General features: G+C 53.8%; 1 protein-coding gene across 5 annotated transcripts in view; it reads right to left on the bottom strand.

Moving 5' to 3' along the window:
* Nucleotides 1-17,324, bottom strand: part of TSPAN11 (tetraspanin 11) — a 72,894-nt gene extending 55,570 nt beyond the window's left edge. For 4 of the 5 annotated variants that reach the window (XM_042247640.2, XM_042247642.2, XM_027967997.3 and 1 more), the window contains exons 1-2: nucleotides 17,211-17,324; nucleotides 14,689-14,798 (exon numbers count right to left, since the gene is read on the bottom strand). The gene's annotated coding sequence lies outside the window, so the exon portion shown is untranslated. The remainder of the gene's footprint in view (nucleotides 1-14,688; nucleotides 14,799-17,210) is intronic. The other variant, XM_042247641.2, reaches the window with a different exon arrangement.
* Between the last annotated feature and the right edge of the window lie 1,621 nt (nucleotides 17,325-18,945).

Below are 18,945 nucleotides of genomic sequence, written 5' to 3'. Positions count from 1 at the left end.
CACCCAGTGCATCACTGGATGGGGAATGGATGGATGGATGGACATATGCACCAAAGAGCCACGTGAAAGTCTGTGCCTGTAAGAGTGACAGAACTATGTCTCCCAAGTTCCCCAGGATGCCTGGGTCAAAGACGCTGAAAAGGGAGAAGCGAAGCTTACAGCATCCTTTCTGCGCCCTGATGCACCCGAGTGTGGAAGACATTTCGCATGGATGGTTCAGCACCAGCCCAGCACCTCCCGCCAGGCCTCCTGGGACGTCCCACCCGAGCCACCGGGTGCTTCCTCCCTCCTCTCTAGGCCACCCTCTCCTTTCCCTCATCTCTCAATGCCAGCCCCAGCTGAGAAACACAGTCCCAGATCCACGGTATGTCAAAATAGAAAAGCTTTCTGAAAATAATCCAAACACGGCACGAAAGGGACCTGGGACCAGGACATACCCAGGGACCTGGGACCAGACATACAGGTGCTCCCTAGAGGAGGCTGACCTCAGATGAAACCACAGGTGTTGAAAATGGACATGTATCAGCTCCTCTCCGACCTCCATGTGCCCTCTTTTCCCTGCACTGGCTTCAGCCCATGGGTATGGCTCCCTGGCGGAGGCTAGGAAAGCCCACAGCCCTGAGGGCAGCCCCAGGGGGCTCTCAGGCTGACAAACCCTCTGGCTTCCTCCCCCTCCTACTGCAGGAGGCCCAGCATCACAGCAGTAGTGGCTGAGCTGTTAGAGGTGCGCTGAGCTGGGAAGTAGCTCATTAAATAAACAAATGCCAGCTCCAAGGGAGGCAGGTCATCCTGCTCTGTTCCAGAAACGGAAGCTTTCCTAGTCATGGAGATGAGCTGTTTTAGGGCCCGGAGAAACCATCTCCAGCCCCAGCGCCTCTCCCAGAGTCTGGCCAGCAGTCCGAATCCCAGCCTCCTCTAGCTTTGGTCCTCAGCAGGGCCAGGCCTTCAATGGTCTTGATGGTTCAGCAAAGCAGGTGCCATCATGTCTATTTCATAAATGAGGAGGCTGAATCTTTCCCTGACACACCCGGGAACCAGGTCCTGGGGCCAGGGACATCAAAGTCCAGGCCCCTCAGGTCTGGGTTTTCCGCGGGCTTTGAGGGGAGGAGAGGAGTTGCCTCCATGCAGAGTTCACTGCCCTGTCCAGGCTTGGCCCCCGGAGCCCGGACACACCTCCTGAGAAGCCTCGTGCAGCGAGGATGGAGGCTCACAGGGGGCCTTTCAGGGTGGGTTCAGGGTCTGTAGGGCAAGCAGCAGCAGAAGCAGAAGTCCTCAGAGCCCAGGCTGTGGGGCTCTGCAGAGGGGAGTCACGGGGGTGGGATACAGCCAGGCGTCTGGCCCCCTACCCCCTCCACTCACCCCAAAGTCACTTCTAGTTGCCAAAGCCAGAGGCAGCATCTCAAACCCATTCTTCTTCAGCTCTGCTGCCTTTGAAACCACCCATCTCACCTTCCCCTGGAAGCTCGCTTTCTGCTGCTGAATTCAGGGCTCTTCTGTCTCCTGACCCCTCCCCTGGCTCTCCTTAACCCACCTGCCACGATCCCACTCCTTCTGAACCTCTCACTGCCCACATCCTGCCACAGACCCACCCACATCTCTGGCTGCAGTGGGCTTCTCACTGCTCCTATATCTGTTTTCCCATCTGAGAGGAACTCATTAATCTATGAATTCATGGAACCTCACTGTGTGATGCGCCAGGTGCTGGGATGAAAGATGAGAGGTGACTGAGACAGCCCCGACCTCGCAGAGACCACAACTGGGGAGTCAGACACATGGGCATCACTTCCACACCATGCACAAGGCTCAGACTGAAACGCGTGCCTGGGGTGCTGAGGAGGGAGCCCCGGAAGAGTGCTCAGGATCAACGGGAATTTAGCAAAGAAGGTGCAAAGCAGGTCTATGCCAGGCTCAAAACTGGCCTTTATTCTGGAAGCATGCGGACACCACTGGACCTTCTGACTCAGGGGATGACAGGATTAGGGTCACTACTTAGGAAGTTAAATTAAGTAAACCCAAATGGTTAAGCAAGCTATAAAGCAGAGCCTGGGGGGATGAGCATTCACTTAAGCGAATTCTCAAAATCACCCGTGGGCCCAGGTATGTGTTTTGTTGACTTCTGGTGGCTCTGTAAGGTCATGATAGAGACCGTGGTATTAGGAAGGCCAGTTCAGTCCAGTCACGCAGTCATGTCCAACTCTTTGCAACCCCATGAACTGCAGCATGCTAGGCTTCCCTGTCTATCACCAGCTCCTGGAGCTTACTCTTACTCACGTCCATTAAATCAGTGATGCCATCCAACCATCTGATTCTCTGTCATCCGCTTCTCCTCCCGCCTTCAATCTTTCCCAGCATCAGGGTCTTTTCCAATGAGTCAGTTCTTTGCATCAGGTGGCCAAAGGATTGGAGTTTCAGCTTCAGCTTGAGTCCTTCCAATGAACATTCAGGACGGATTTCCTTTAGGATTGACTGGTTGATCTCCTTGCAGTCCAAGAGACTCTCAAGAATCTTTTCCAACACCACAGTTCAAAAGCATCATTTCTTGGGGGCTCAGCTTTCTTTATGGTCCAACTCTCATATCCAAGGGCTGGCCATCTCAGCCACCATCAGTCCCAGGTAGCAGCCTCGGCTGCCCACCTGCATGGGTGGACCAAGCCAGCGGAGCAGAGGAGGCTGGTGGTGAGATGTGGGACTCTGAACCCACCAGGGAAAATCGTTGCTGCTCCAAACTAACACCACAGGGTTTTAATTCTGATGCACTGGGTCTCAAATGCACCTTTAAAGAACAAAGCATTGCCATCAAATGTACTTACTGCTCCCACTAAAACCAGCTTAATTATAGTGAAGAATACAGTCTGTAATTTTTCCCACACTCACAGATGGATCTATATTATAATTTTCCTGATCTTCTTGAATGAATGGATCACACTTTCCACCTAGAAAGAGCTGCTCCTTTCATTATCCACATGGAGGCTTGTGTGTGAGGCCTTGTTGGAGGCAGGGAGCTACTTGGTCATCATCCCCAGGGAAAGGAGGCGCTCAGCATGAGGGGATTTGGGTGGGAGAGAGTGTGCCCTGGACCCCGGGCGAGGAACAGGCACCAAGGGTGGTCCTCCCTTCCCATGACTCCCAAAGAGAATGATGCTCGGAATGGCTAATGGACATGGCGAGGTGTTACAGAGGCACTGGCAGACAGGGGAGGGCCTGGGTGTCTGGGGGTCTAATTTGGGGCATCCCTCCCTACCTCCCTACCTTGGGCAGGTCACTGCCCTCTGTGTACCTCAGTCTCTTTATCTGCATAGGAGGACGTTGCTGTTCTAGCAGGACATTCTTTTAGGTAAGTTTTCCTGTAGACCCTCAACATATGAAACAGATAAAAGTGCGGCTTCTCTGGCAGAGGGAGTGTGTTAAGCCCCTTACCCGCATTCAATTTCACTTGATCCCTGTCTCCCCTCCCCTACACACCCTAAAGCGGGAACCACAGAGTAACCCACTCCAGCTCTGTCTGAGGCCAAGATGCAGGTGTGAGCTTCCTTATTCTTTAATGGTACCATCACCCGGCATGAGGGATTGTGGCTTCGTGTCCCATCTGGGTTGCATTGAGATTCGTTTTGGAGAAGGAAATGGCAACCCACTTCAGTATTCTTGCCTGGAGAGTCCCATGGACGGAGGAGCCGGTGGGTAACAGTCCATGGCGTTGCAGATGAGGACACGACTGAGCGACTAAAGAACAGCAGCGGCAACACGATGAACCGGGGGAGAGCCAGGGGGCTACATCCCAGGGGTCTGTATCATAGACCCTGAAGGTATTTTTCGAACTGAAAGGGACCTCCACGATCATCTGAGAAGCCCCTCTTCTGATAGATGGTTTGGGTTGTGCTGAGATTCCCTGGTGGCTCAGACAGGAAAGGATCTGCCTGCAGTGCAGGAGACCTGGCTCTATCTCTGGGTTGGGAGGATTCCCCCCACTCCACTATTCTTGCCTGGGGAACCCCATGGACTGAGGACCCTTGGGGCTACAGTCCATGGGGTCGCAAAGGGTCGGACACGACTGAGTGACTATAATTTCACTTTCAGCTTGTGCAGTCCTCCTTGGCCTCAACCCCATTCTACTTTTTCTTTCATTTTTTATTGTGGCAAAATACACACAACATAAAATGTACTGCCGTCACCATCTCAGGCCACCTGCACAGATGAGGGGAATAAGAAAGCCAAGCGGTGAGCAATTCTCATGATAACTATGAGGTCGACATTCTTAAGACTCCCAACCCCACAGACAAGCAAAGTCATTCAGCCTAACTACAAATCCACCCCCTTGCCCACTCCCCGCATGCTCCCCCGTATCCCAGAGCCTGGCAGGTCATCCTGCCCAGCTCCCAGTGCCTGCTCCCTGGAGCATGTCCTAGTTTGGGTCTGGCCAGGCTGGTTCATGAGCCCAGCTGTTCTCCGGTTTCAGCATCAGGCTTCTCTGATATCTGCTCAGCTTTTAGCTGCTAATGACAGCACCTCTGCCCAGGAGGCCTCTGGCCAGTGGAGCCTTGCTCTGTGCCCTCGGTGGGGACCTGGGGACCCCAGGCCAGGAGGACTGGCCTCTTCCCTCTCTCCACAGCAGCTCCCAGCACTTCTGACTTGCACTGTCCTGACCCTGGACTCAGCCAGGAGACAGAACCTGGGCTCGGTCTTAGGAAGCTGCACTGGGACCTCAGGAGTCCGGGGCCACGGTGACCAGAGCTGGGCAAAAAGGCTGACCACCACACACAGGCCCAGAGGAGGCGGTGGCCAGAGATGCCAGCCGGTGGGCTCTGGTCCAGCCTTCTGGCACAGGGTAGGCTGGGAGCATCTGGAGCAGGTCTCCCCATCAGTGTGCCACTCACCCGTCCACCCATCAGTGGTCCAGCCGACATCTGGGTGCTAGTGCCTTGGAGGGACGCACAGACGGTCAGAAGGGCTGGGTGAATGTGGCCCCGAGAGGGGAGGGAAAACCCCATACCTGCAGTCTCCCAGTGACCCAGGCAGAAGTGGGGAGCATTGGGCCCACAGGCCTCCCAAGCTTGGGTTCGAGGCTCAGACTGGAGCTGGAGGAACTCGCGGTGGCGCTGTTCTTGGATGCCGGGGTGGGGGGAGGTGTTTCCTCCGTTGTGGGTATTGAGCAGGGAAGGGGTGTAAGACGCACTCATAGCCTGGAGGGTGCAGGAGGCACTCAGGTCCCCCGGCAACGATGGTCCCAGCTCTCAGACTCAACAAGGACTCGCCACCGGGCTTGACTCGGGGGCCCAAATCTTCAGACAGAGATGCCCCCACAACACTGCTCCCACCCCCTTGCCCCCACTGCGGTTCTCTGGTGTTTGGCTTGCGCTGTCACATACACGTCATCCTGACCAGTGGTGTGACCTTGGGTAGGTCATCCCAGTACCTAAGTCAGTTTCCCCCTCCATCCTGTAAGGGCGAGAGAGTGAGGACCGCGAGAGCGTGACCACGAAGACCAGGAAGTGTGGCTAACATGCAGCCTGCCCCCACCCCACCCCCATCACACCAGCAGCAGCAGTGCCTCCATCGAGGGGACCATGGTGGATTGGACGCTCTGTGGCTCTAAGGACCAGCCAGACTGCAGGAGGGATGCTGGGGGCGGGAGTGACTCAGAGCCCCTCAGTATGATGCACAGGACGTCATGCTGATGGACATTCACAACCCCCACTCCCACTCCCCGGGAGTCAGAAAGGCACAGACACTTCTTTCCAGGCACCAGGAAATTAAAAAAAAAAAAGCCCTGAATGACACAGTAAGTCATCTCCGTTCCCAGAGAGGAGGATTGGTGCAATTCCTCATCTGGTTTCAAAATAGGGCCTGCACTGCGTCTGGTACGGGATACTATGGCCTAGCGGTAAGGCTTTGGAAGACCATTGCTTCCAAGGAGTTAGATATATAACTTGGAGGCCCCTGAATTTGTGTGGAAAAATGCTGCCATTTACTTGCAGGGGGATCCCATAGGTTTCAGCACATCCCCAAAGGGGTTTATGACTTCCCTCCAAAATAGGTTAAGGTGTCTGTTTTGGGTGGGTACAGACAAGACCTGGACTGTGAACTCGTGCAGGAAAGGCCGTGTCTTAGATACAGGCTCAGAGACCCCAGGGAAGCAGCAGAGGCCAAGCTGGGGAGGAAGCCAGGCGTCCCGGGTCTCCAGACCTCCCCCCGCTTCAGCTTGCTGTCTGCCACAGCACACAGACTGGTGGATCCGTGCACGTGTGTGTGCAAGGCGGCGAGAGAGGGCACTCATGCATCCGATTCTAAATGCCAATTTTCACTTTGGGACTCGGATGTAAATCTGCTAGGTATTAAGTCCAGGAGATGACGTAATTTATTGAAGAGCATTTGGAAGCTGCTAAGCTCCCTGATAAATAAATCATGTTTCTTCATCCCCAGGTCTGTGAAAATGCATCTTCTAGGGACTTTCATCATCCCCCATCTTGCCCCCCCACCAAAGCATTAGAATCTCCCCTGTAGGAGAGCCAAGCATACAGAAACCTGTCTCTTTGGAGATGCTAGACCTTTCCGGGCCAAGAAATAGCACACTCATATGGCAACTAACCAGCAACCCCTGTACTGTCACCCTAATTCTTTCCAAAAGAGCTTTAGTTTCATGAGTTACAGAGGGAGGATGTTATAGAAACGGACTTGGCATCAGAACACCCTAGCTATTGCCCACATTGGCTCCCGAATCGGGTACCAATTACATCATCACCAGGAGCATCATTATCCATTGTTCCTAAAGTTTGGAAAGCTGTCTGCAGATCCCAGGTCCAGAAGATGGAGAAATCACTTAGAAATCACTTCATCCCCATACGTTGGCCAGGGAAACCATTTCTGTATTCTCACCAGGTAAGACTGGAAAGAACTGGGACACAAACCTGTATTTCTGATCTTCAGTCCTGGTTTGGGGTGGGGGAGGGGCGATGCTGTAGACCCACAGGGCTGTCCCCATGACCACGACCCCTGAGCTGTCGCTGCCTCTGGCCGTAACCAAGCCCACTAACACCAGGACATCAGAAGCTAGGGAGGGTCTAGTACTTTGGAGATGTGAACACTCTAAAATGATGCCTCATTACTGCTGATGCTGATGATACATAAAATCTGCCTACCAGTCTGGCTATTAATTTTCTAAATGAGGAAGGAAGAATGGAAGGACCCAGCCAGCTCCGCGGGGAGCAACCACATTCCTGACAACCCAGATGGAGCCTTTCTTTCTGGTCGCCCATGCGCCTCTGATCCTTGAATTCTTTCTAAGATGGCATGTCAGTGCATGCAAGCCTTTGGAGGGAGAAGGCTCACCCTTCCAAGGACACCCAGGACACTGGGCAAGGCTTGGGAGAACTGGGAAGGAAATAACTGGTTTCCATGTCCACAGGCTCACCAGCTTAGATTTACTGAAATGCCACATACCGCCTGATCGTGGGCGAGCTTTCCCTCCACCCCCACCAATGCTGAGGCCAGATATCCTGGGACTGGGGGAAGCCTTGAACTTTGCGCCTCAGAATCCACAGCTGTAAAATGGGGATAACTGCACCGTGATGATGGTAGGAGATGACACAGGCTAAGCCCTCACATGGGCTTTCCAGGGGGCTCAGTGGTAAAGACCCCACCTGTCAACGCAGAAGAGATGTGTTCCATCCCTGGGTTAGGAAGGTCCCCTGGAGGAGGAAATGGCAACCCACTCCAGTATTCTTGCCCAGAGAATTGCATGGACAGAGGAGCCTGGCAGGCTCCAGTCCACAGGGTTGCAAGGAGTCAGACATGACTTAGTGACCGAGCATGCATGCATGCCTCACACAGTGCTTGGTACGCAGCAGGACAGCAATAGGCTCAGGTCCCTGCGACGCTCTGGTCAGTGTCCACGTGCTACATCACTGGAGGGCCAGCAACTGGCTGAAGCACCCTGGGTGGGAGTGGTCTGTCTACCCTTGAGGGATGCTGCTGCTGCTGCTAAGTCGCTTTAGTCGTGTCCGACTCTGTGCAACCCCATAGGCGGCAGCCCACTGGGCTCCCCTGTCCCTGGGATTCTCCCGGCAAGAACACTGGAGTGGGATGCTAAGAGAACAGAATTCACACTCAGTCATGATGCGAAGGTCAGCAATACAGCTTTCCGACTTCCCAGGCACGTATAATGTTTATTTAAATGATTTCAAGGTGGTTTAGAAGTGTGCTTAAATCTCTGCATTTACCAAACGCGCACCTTCTAAAAGGTGTACTAGAAGAGAAACATACACATAGTCATGAAAAATAGAGCCCAAAGCTAATATTGCTATTCATGGTAACACTGATTAAAGATAACATTATTGTTGGGACTTCCCTGGTGGTACAGACTCTGCTCCTCCAATGCCGGGGACGACGGTTAGAGCCACGGTCAGGAATCTAAGATCCTACATGCCATGTGCTACAACGAAATAATTAAAAAAAAAAAATTAAAAGGATAACATTATTGCTGTCGATGGTGGTGGTGTTCTAGTCCCAAGATCTGCTTCCTGCATCGCATGTCACTTCCTGGGGCCCTGTGCTTAGTCGCCCAGTTGTGTCAGCCTCTTTGCGACCCCACGGACTGTAGCCCACCAGGCTCCTCTGTCCGTGGAATTTCCCAGGCAAGAATAGTGGAGCGGCTTGCCATTTCCTTCTCCAGGGGATCTTCCCAACCCAGGGATCAAACTAGTGTCTCCGAACTAGTGTCTCCTAGGGCCTTGGTTGTGTATAAAGTAATGATTACAGTTACATGCAGCCTTGGAAGAGTCTTCCAGGCCTTGCTGTTCCACCCCTCTCCACCTTGCCCTCTCCACCTAACCATCTATGACGTTTGCCTGCAAACTAGAAGGTTTAGGTTTGAAAGGCCAAGGGTAAGAGAGACAGTGGTCTCTGACTTGAGGTGCATCAGAATCCCTTGGAGGGCTTGTTAAAACGTGGTTTACTATCCCTGCCCAAGAGTTCTTGAGTTGGCAGGTCAGGAGGGCCAGAATGCTGCATCTCTAACCAGCTGGAGGAGGTCGAGATCTCCCTTTGAGAACTGTTGCCTCAGGGCAGTGCTTTTCAGCCTGAGTTGCACTGAACGTTGGGATCTCAGAGTGGGGACACCCTGGGTGTGTTGAGCTGTCCACGATCTCAGCCTGGGGCTCACTGTTACTGCCTAGCACTCTGTCTTTGCACAGGACCAGTTGAAACATTTCAGGCTTTGTGGGCCTCTGGCCTCGGCTGTCTATTCTTTGTGTTTTGTTTGTTTTGGCCCTTTAAATAGGTAAAAATCACCCTCAGCTTGCCGGTCATCCAAAAATGGTGTGCAGAGCCCTGGAGGACAGCCAGTTACGCAACTACTAAATCTAATGATGGAAACGGCGACTCACGATCAGCATTAATCACACAGTAAATGGAAACCAAGGTAGAAGGCAGGCTGAGTCAAAGGAACGGAAGGCACCCTGTAAACGCGGCTTCTCCCGCTCACCTTTCCGTTATCCTCACTGTTTCCGCTAACACAGTGTTCCTTCTACATTAAAGAGGGGGCAGGCTTCCTTTCACCCTCCTCCTCCGGCTCAAGGTACCACTATCTGCTTCCTACCACGTGCTTGGAACTTTCCATTTCCAGTGACTGAAAAGCCCTCAGTGGTCTGCTCAGAGCTGCCAGAAAGTGCTCATTGCTTTCTGAGCATTTATTTCTCTCTCTGTGCTTCTAGTCCGAGCTTCCTGTTTCACCCTCCCTCCCCACAGGGAGAGAGGAGTTTTTCTTCTGGAATGAAACTCCTGGCTTCCCTAAGCCTCTGTGTATGCCAAACACACCCCAAATGTGGAGCCACGTGGCACCTGCACGCAGCCCCTCCTCTCCTCCCTTCTCTCCAGCCCTGAGGGCACTGGGTCCCTGGTCATCAGGCCACTCCTTCCCCTGTCCCAACTTATCTGCTCAGCTTTGGCCAGAAAATAGCCATGCCCGGAGCAGCTGGGGAGCTTCTCTGAATGGGCCTCAGAACTCCTAGAGGCTTTTTGCTTTCTGATCCGTTCCAGATCCCAGATGAAATGGACAGCACCCACCTCTGCTCCTTTCCTGTTCTTTTCTTCCGAGGCTTTAAAACGCTCAAGAACTTGTGAGTGGAATGACCTAAGCTGACTTTCAAAAAATGTAAATGATTTCAAGTAGAAGGGTGGAGGCCTAGAAAGGAAACGGCAGCCTCCAGCATTTTCCAAAGATATAAACCTTGAATGGGGATCTGAGGACACTTGACCGGCCCACTCTTTTAAGAGATTTGTTGTTGTTGTTCAGTTGCTAAGTCGGGTCTGACTCTCTGTGACCCCGTGGACTGCAGCACGCCAGGCTCCTCTGTCCTCCACTATCTCCTGGAGTTTGTTCAAATTCACATCCATTGAGTCGGTGATGCTACCTAACCATCTCATCCTCTGCTGCCCCCTTCTCCTTTTGCCTTAAAGGATTAATTCTGCCCTAACTGGGCCACTATCCAAAAATGTGACCCACACGAGGGTCCTCCTGGGCTTCCTGGGCCAGAAACATGTACAGCTTCACAAGGCCCCACCTCTGGTTTAATGCTCAGCCGTTTCATCTCGGCATTCTTAATCATTTGTCTTTGAACTTGTGCTTGGTACATGGAGTCCCACAGGTTGGTGGGCACGTCGGGGAGATACACATCGTATACGTGCCCACTGCTCCTTGCTGCCACGTCTGACCTGGCGTTTCTGGTGTCCCGTGAGCACAGAATCCCAGGGCGTTCTTGCTGTGTGGGGTTCAGAGAGCCCAGAACAAGTACAAGAAGCCCCCTGCATACGAAGGAGTTCGGTCCTGTGACTGCGTTCGTTAAGTCCAATTTGCTGGTAAGTCCAATCACGTTAGCCTAGGTACCCAACTAACACAAAAGGCTATATAGTACTGTACTGTAATAGGTTTTATAATAGTCTTCATACAAACAATGCATTAAAAAACACAAAAATAAAGAAACATTTTTAGTCTTACAGTACAGCACCTTGAAAATTACAGCAGTACTAGCTATATCGCCGCTGGCTTTACACTTGCTTCCAGACATCCTGGGCTTGAAATAAAGACACTGTACCACCGTCCTCTACGCACCACTGTACCAAGAACACAAATACACACCCACTTAGAGAGGATGCATGCACGCGACAGTGTACCCCAGACACGGGAACTAACTTATGTGATCGGATGTGTGAACGCACGTTCGCATCCGTGAAAGTTCATAATGTGAAGGTTCGTACATAGGGGGCTTATTGCACAGGTAAGGGGTTACGTCGACAACGTAGCAGCCCCCGAGGCCAGGCTCCCTGCTGGCCAGGAACCAGAGCTTGGTTCAGAGCCGACAGAAAGCCGTGCATTCTGAGAAATACCAACAACCACAGGAGCCAGAGACGGCCCGTCCTGTCCGATTTCTGCTGCTTCCAGCACGAGACACCCACTTCCTCGGCAAACGATGACACGGGGGAAGAGCAAGGACGGTCAAGCATAGCTTCTTTTCCAGCCTTCCTTTATCATCACTAAGCCAAAAGCAGAGTGTGTTGATAGAATGTGCGTGTGCCAACAAGTGAAATAAAAACAGTTTGAATCAGTTTCGTGCCCCACTTCTACTGTCCTGATAATAATAAAATACCTGTGCACACAAGGGGTGTGAGATAAGAATTGTGTCACATTGATGACTCAACATACAAGTTAAAGGGCTGTCTATTTACATTGAAAACTGGCACCGCCCAATGTGAAGGTATTTCTGACTCAGTGGACACGAGTTTGAGCAAACTCCAGGAGATGGTGAAGGACAGGGAAGCCTGGCGTGCTGCAGTCCACAGGGTTGCAGGGAGTCAGACACGACTGAGCAGCTGAGCAACAATGTAAAAGTGAATGGTACTATTCATGCAAATCATTCAAAATGTTGACTTTACTCACAACGTTATTAAAAAGCAAGTTAAAAAAAAAAAAAACCTGTCATGACAAGTCAAGAAAGAGGGCATGGAAGAAAGGAAAAGGCTTTATATTTTGGTGCCTTTAATAGTCCTTTTTTCCCGATTTTTGAACTAAGGTCCCGGATGAGAGTTTGAGACACGGTCTCAGGCTGATGAGTCCTTCCTGAAATATTCGCCCAGTGAACATTTACTGAACTCCTACTGTCTGCCCAGCTGTGTGCTGGTTGCCAGGAGCAGAAAGTCAATACTATGAATGTAATTTCCATCCTCTAGTAGTGGGGCGCAATAGCACTCTGCAACCAGGTTTTGGGACATCATTTTCTGAATGTGAGAACTCTCATAGATGTCTGTGAAGGGGGCTTCTAAGAGAGAAATCTCTTTACAGTATTACAAGAAACTTGGGCCTTCACCTATCCAATATACTTCAGAGATCAGCTACCTTCTCTACCCTTCTCGATCAACCAGAAGAGGTGATGCTTTTTTATTAAGCTTTTGCAATCAGTTCCAGACCTCAAACAAACTGACACACACAGCTCACTCCTGTCCTTTGTTCTTTCCTCTTCTGAGTCTTTTATTTTTATTTATTAATTTATTTTAAAAGATTTTTTAAAACGTGGATCAGTTTTAAAGTCTTTATTTAATCTGTTACAATATTGCTTCCGTTTTACGTTTTGGATTTTTGGCCCCAAGACATGTGGGGTCTTAGTTCCCTGACTAGGGATTGAATCTGCACCCCCTACACTGGACCACCCAGGATGTCCTCCTTCTGAGCCTTTTAAACACAACAGAATTTGTCAGTAAATGACATAAGCTGATATTTTTTAAAAACATAATGAAGCAAAACAGAAAGGTGGGTCTTTGGTTACTTTTGTCAGATAGAAAAACACATTTTCACTTATGTTGAAGTTTGGCTGATAGAACATCTTTCAAAGGTCCGTGTTTAAAAAGAAGAGGAGGAATCTATAAGTCAGGACGAGGGTGAGGACTACTGTGGGTTACCCACCCCCACTACCTTTAGAGAGGGTTTGAGAACACTACTCTGGATCTCAGCAGTCCAGGGACCTGGCAGAGCAACTTCCCATAACATTTCCTGAGCCTCTGTAATCTCTTCAGGTCTTGAATTCTTGGTATTTGCCAGCAAAGCTCCTTAAGCCTTTAAGAAGGGCCATCTGCGTACCCACCTCCTCCCACAGGGAGTAGGGCAGAAGTTCTGGAATATAACTGGCTCCTCCTTGCAGACCTTTGGGGAGGGGAATCGCCCAGCTGGAGGGGAATCCAGAGGTGGGGCTGGCCTGCTGGGTAACCTCAACGACTTGAATACAGGTTACGACTTGAATACAGGTTACGACCCAGAGACCATCTCCTCTGTTTACATGGCAGGAGACTGAGGCTTAGTGAGGTCACGGAAGCTGCTCAGGAGAAAGCAGAGCCCAGATTCCAGGCAGGACTTTCCCGATTCTTCTCTGAGCTCCCACTGTGGCCTGGGGGAGCCTCCCTTCCCGCCTCCTCCGCAGTCTGCACTCAGCTGTTCTCTCCTCTCCTCCTGGGAGTAAGCATCGTCTCCTCCACAACTAGATGCCCAGAGGTCAAGGCTGGCTCTTTATTATTTCTCAGGACCAAGGCTCACGCCCCAAACCCCTGGCTCCCCCCGCCACTGGCTCTGCCCTCTGCCTGTGCCATCTTGTAGTATAAACCTTATGGACCCGAGAACCACAAGTCAGCCTGGGGGGACGCATACAAGAAGCAAGGTCAATGGTCAAAGGAATTAACAGAGGGCTCAGTCTTGCACTCAGGTCCCTTCTGTCCACTTCTCTCCAGTCTCCCTCCTTGACCAGTGACCTAAAACAACCCTACAAACAACTCGACCTCCTTCTCCATCCCTGGGTGAACCACTGATGCCTGGCCCTCGGGGTTTAGCAAAGGTGGTGATGAACTATATCCCGAACCCAGGCAAAGCACTGGACACGGAATCACCCCGCCATTCACAAGTGAATTTACAAGAAGAGACAAAGGAGGGACATTTCCCATGGCTGCTTAAATATAGGGCAGGGCCTGCCATCCACCTTGGCCTCCAAGCTCAAGAATCACTCAAAGAGAAGGGTGTTCTCCACTGCCAACTACTCAAGAGAACCAGGCTGAGCAATCTCCTAGAGACAGACATACCCGGACAGGTGGCCTGGGACACACCCAAGGGAGGACAATGACAGAAGGGTCCCCTGCACATGTAGTTCCCCAGTATCAGCGTGCATTCTGTTCACTCTGGGATGCCTGCTGTAGCCTCCTGATTCAGTGCCCCGTGCCATACAACGTGCAGAGTCAATTTCCCACTAGCCTTGACCCAAACTCAGGAAATTAAACCAGTTGCAAAAAATCAACCATATGATGGAAACCATGGCCAAGCAGAGACACCTGGTGGGATGATAGCTCTGACCATCTGAACCTCCGCCTCTGGTCCTCCCCGAGTATGGGATATGCTCAGTCCCAGTACTGGTATTGAAAGGGCCCTATCGTCTTTGGATGCAATGGTTTTCTAGCTTTATTATAGTGGGAGGGCCCTTTAGTCAAAGGAAGTCCTACCCAGAAGCCAGCCTGTAACTCAGGTCAGCGTGGAGCTGGGGTGCACAGCCCCAGGACCTGCCTATGGGGCTGCAGCTCTTGCACAAGCTCCCAGGAGCACAAGGTGAAAGACACACTCCTCACTGAGTCACTCACTCACTCACTGACACAGCCTCTTGGAGCACCCACCAGGTTCCAGGCGTGATGAGCCAGCCGGCAGGTAACAGGACCCAGGCGGGGCCACTCCTCAGCGAAGCTCTCCGTGAGGTTGGATGCTGGCAAGAGAGGGTCAGACGGTGCTAGGAAGGAAACAGACCAGCGCAATGTGACTTAGCCAGGAGGTGGCTGCTTTAGATAAAGGGTCCCTTCCTCTCTGAGGATGTGAAATGTGAGTCAAGATCAGACTTGTAACCTGGAAAGATGCCGATCTCAACCAAAGACGAGGGAACAGCCCAGAGAGGTGAAGGGACTTTTCCCAGGTCACACAGCAGGTAGGAAGCCGAGCTGGACTGAGCCCAGTTTTCCTCTCAATGTTTCCTAAGCAGCTATTATGGGCCAAGAAGCCTCGGTGACAGGTGACATCCAGGGGCCACAAAGCACAACCACACCCCGGTGTCTGGGGCTTTCAGGACTCTAGACACCCTCTCAGGTTTCCTCGGCAGGTCCAGTGTCGGGCAGGGGCCCCTGTGACCAGAACTGAGAACCCTGAAGCTGGTGAACTGACTCATCTGAAAAGACCCTGATGCTGGCAAAGATCGAAGGCAGGAGGAGAAGCGGACAGAGGATGAGACAGCTGCATGGCATCACTGACTCAACGGACATGAGTTTGAGTAAACTCTGGGAGTTGGTGGTGGACAGAGAGGCCTGGAGTGCTGCGGTCCATGGGGTCGCAAAGAGTCAGACACGACTGACTGAACTGAACTGAGCTGAAATGAGGCTGGTGACTTGGGACAGAGAGCTCCCTCCTCTGCCACCTCCCTGGCCTGAGCTATAGAAGGTGCCCTGGCTGCACCCAGGGATCACACAGGAGAAGAGCCAGCCAGTGGGTGTGAAGGTCCCGGCCTGCCTGGAGAAGGCTCTCTGCACAGCCCAGAGGACCCATCGAGCCGGTTGCCCTTGTGTGCTGCTGAGGCATCCACACCAAAGGGCCTGCCCCAGGCAGGCCTGCACAAACCTCACACTCCAGGGGATCACGGCTGGTGTCGGGCACACACTCTCATCTCTGGAACATGCAGGGAAGCAGTGAGAAGATAGCTCCTTCCACTGCCCGCAGAGGGGGCCCCCAAAAATGTTAGTTGCTCAGTCATGTCCGACTCTTTGTGACCCATGGACTGCAGCCCGTCAGGCTCCTCTGTCCATGGGATTCTCCAGGCAAGAATACTACAGTGTGTTGCCATTCCCTTCTCTAGGGGATCTTCCTGACCCGGATTGAACCTGGGTCTCCTGCAGGCACTCCCCAAATCCTCAGCTGGAACTGAGGCCCAGCCCTCGGCCTGTGCTGTCAGAGCCTGCCTGCTGTCAAAGCACTCTGCCAAGGACTCAGCTCTCTTAAGCAGCCAGCCACCTCGAGAGGTGGGCAGGACAGCACTCATTAGACCCAAAGCAATGGAGCCCCAGGATGACAGGAGCAGGGGACAGGTCACTGGTTCAAACTCAGGCCTCTAAAGCCACCTCTAACGCAGCTGCCCACAGCCCCGGCCTCTCCCTACATGTCCATCTACCCAGGGTGTGTCCCCAAGAGTCCAGGAGCTAGAGGGCACTTGGGGTTTTTCCAGAAGCTCTTTCCTCTCCAACTCTTTGCAACCCCATGGACTGTAGCCTGCCTCTGCTCATGGGATCCTCCAGGCAAGAATACTGGAGTGGGTAGCCATTCTCTTCTCCAGGGGATCTTCCCAACTTGGGGATTGAACCTGTGTCTCCTGCACTGGCAGGCGGATTTTTAACCACTGAGCTACCAAGGAAGCCTTACCTCTCCACCCTGCCCCACAGTGTGTGTCCACACGCAGAGACCACCAGCACTCACCCCTCACCCTCGGCCCCTGAGACCCAGCTCGAGATGCCTTCCTGAGCCCCTTCCATGTTCTCCAGCCAAGTCATGTGTGTGGACACAGAGTTGGTGAAAACAACACACCCAGAACCTTCCACACCTCCTGCCCTTCCATACCTCCTGCCCTTCCACACCTCCTGCCCTTCCACACAAGCCAGCCAGCTGCACGCACAGGAAGGGGCAGGACACGCGGATGACAGGCCCTGCAGGGCCGCGTACCCCAAGTACACAGATGCGCCCACGGACTTGTGGACCAGCCCGCCCAGCAGACAGACGACTCCTGCGCCAAGAACAGTCCAATGTCTGGAGGAGACATGCCAGCGGCCCGCATTAAGCCAAGGACACTTCCGTGCTAGCTGGGATGGCCCTCGACCTGTCACCTTGGGTTGCACATAAGAGCCACCAGGAGTCAGGGTGGACAAAGGGAGTGACGTCTGGAGGAGGGACAGAGTGCACTGAGCTTCCTTCCAAGACACAAAGTGCAGACAGGCGGTCTAGGGAGGACAGCTGGGGACGCCAGCTGGGGACAGGGCAGCCAGGACTGCGTGCCCCTCCTTTCCAGAATGGGCCTCCGCGCTGGGCCCCGGGCACCCCCAACTCCAGCCCCCTCCCCTGGAGTCGCGAGCGGCCGCCGGGCCCCCTCCCGCGCCTCCGCCGCACTCACCGGCTGCGGGCTCCGCAGCGAGGGCCTCCAGGGCCGGCCGGCTAGGGGCTACAGGGCTGGCGGGTCAGCACCGCAGCCGCGCTCAGCCCCGAGATCGAGATCGGCACTTCCTGCGGCCGCGCCCCGCCTCCCGAGCGCCCACCCCCGGCCCCTCCAATGCCCTGGCTCCTTCTCCCGCCGCCCCGCCGGCTGCGCTGGTCTTTGTTTGGGGTTGGTCTTTCTCTCGTTTGGAGAGCGGGGGCGAATCCAGTGGGAATCAGGGCCGCTGGGGGGTGGCCCCGGGGTCCCTGCGAGGAGCGGGGATTGACGGATGGATGGATAGATGTCGGGCGGCCTGTAAGTCCCCACTTGGGCCTCCGCCAGGGCTCGCTGCCCAGCCCCCACCCCCACCCCGGGTCGGCCCCTAGTGGGGCGTTAAACCGGCAGGGTCCTGGGAGAAGTTGGCCGTGGTGGTGGTGGGGGGTGGTTGCCCAGGGCCTCCAAGAACCAGGCCTTATCACAGAGCCTCCCTTCCCTCCTCCCCTCCCCGCAGAGTCCTCCCCACAAGGACGATCCCATCACTGCCCTAGCCCTCTGAGAGTCTGGTGTGCTGCCACTTCCCCATTTCCTGGGCCCTGGAGGAGGGAGTGGAGGAAAAGGAAGAGAAGGAGCAGAGACTGCCCCCCGCCCCCCACCTTGTCCTGTCCTGGCCTCCTGCAGGGGCAGAGGTGCCTAAACTGGATCTGACCAGCAGGGCTAGACAGCTGTTGCCATTTCCCCAAGTAGCAAAGGCCAGAACTTACCCACCTCGTGGCCTCTTAAGACTTGACCATGGGGAGCTCGGTTACCTGTTTGCTGGACTGCTGGGTCCGGGAAGACAGAGTCGGCTGAGAGCTGACAGGCCTCCCAGGACTGTGAAAGGTGGACAGAGGGGAGGTGGGGTGGGGGTCTCGGTGGGGTCCGTGGTCCCCATGGAGGAAAACCTGAAATGGGGCGGTGACTGGGGAAGATGCCATGGACAGCTCTCTAGAGCTATGGGGTGGGCGGTGGGGGGGAAGGGGGTGTGCAGCTGAAGGGCGAGGGCGGCGGGTCTCAGAAAGGAGGCCACTGTGGTGCTGGGCGTGAGGGAGCCAACCCGAGATCTGGAGGGCTGTGAAGCTGAGTTGCAGGACGGGTGTAGACGGGGCAGAACGGGCCTGGCTGAAGACAGACCCAAGTCTAAGTGGGAAAGGAGTGGGTGAAAGAAACTGTCCTGGTTGGCGGGGGTCTGCACGGTGCCAGGGGCCACATCACTGGAGTAGGAGGTGGGGGAGGGGCAGGTCCTGCAGGACCCTGGCTCCAGGGATGCTGAAGAGGAGGCGGCTTTAGACTTGATGATGAGTATATCTTTGGGGGCTTCTGAGAGAGTCTCTTTGCCAGAGGTGGGGGGGGGGAAGATGAGCCACGATCCCCCACCTTTCAGTTCAGTTCAGTTCAGTCGCTCAGTTGTGTCCGACTCTTCGAGACCCCATGGACCACAGCATGCCAGGCCTCCCTGTCCATCACCAATGCCCGGAGTTTACTCAAACTCATGTCCATTGAGTCGGTGATGCCATCCAACCATCTCATCCTCTATTGTCCCCTTCTCTTGCCTTCAATCCCTTTAGGGGCATCTAGACCCACTCGGGTGAGCTGCTTCTGCTCCAGAGGCCTCTGAGGCCATCTGGGCTCCAAAGCTTCCTGAGGGCTCAGCTCCTGGGGAAATGGCATCCAGTTC

Source organism: Ovis aries, chromosome 3 (genome assembly GCF_016772045.2).
Source record: "Ovis aries strain OAR_USU_Benz2616 breed Rambouillet chromosome 3, ARS-UI_Ramb_v3.0, whole genome shotgun sequence".
NCBI classification, from domain to species: domain Eukaryota; kingdom Metazoa; phylum Chordata; class Mammalia; order Artiodactyla; family Bovidae; genus Ovis; species Ovis aries.
This window is presented reverse-complemented; position numbering and strand designations above follow the sequence as displayed.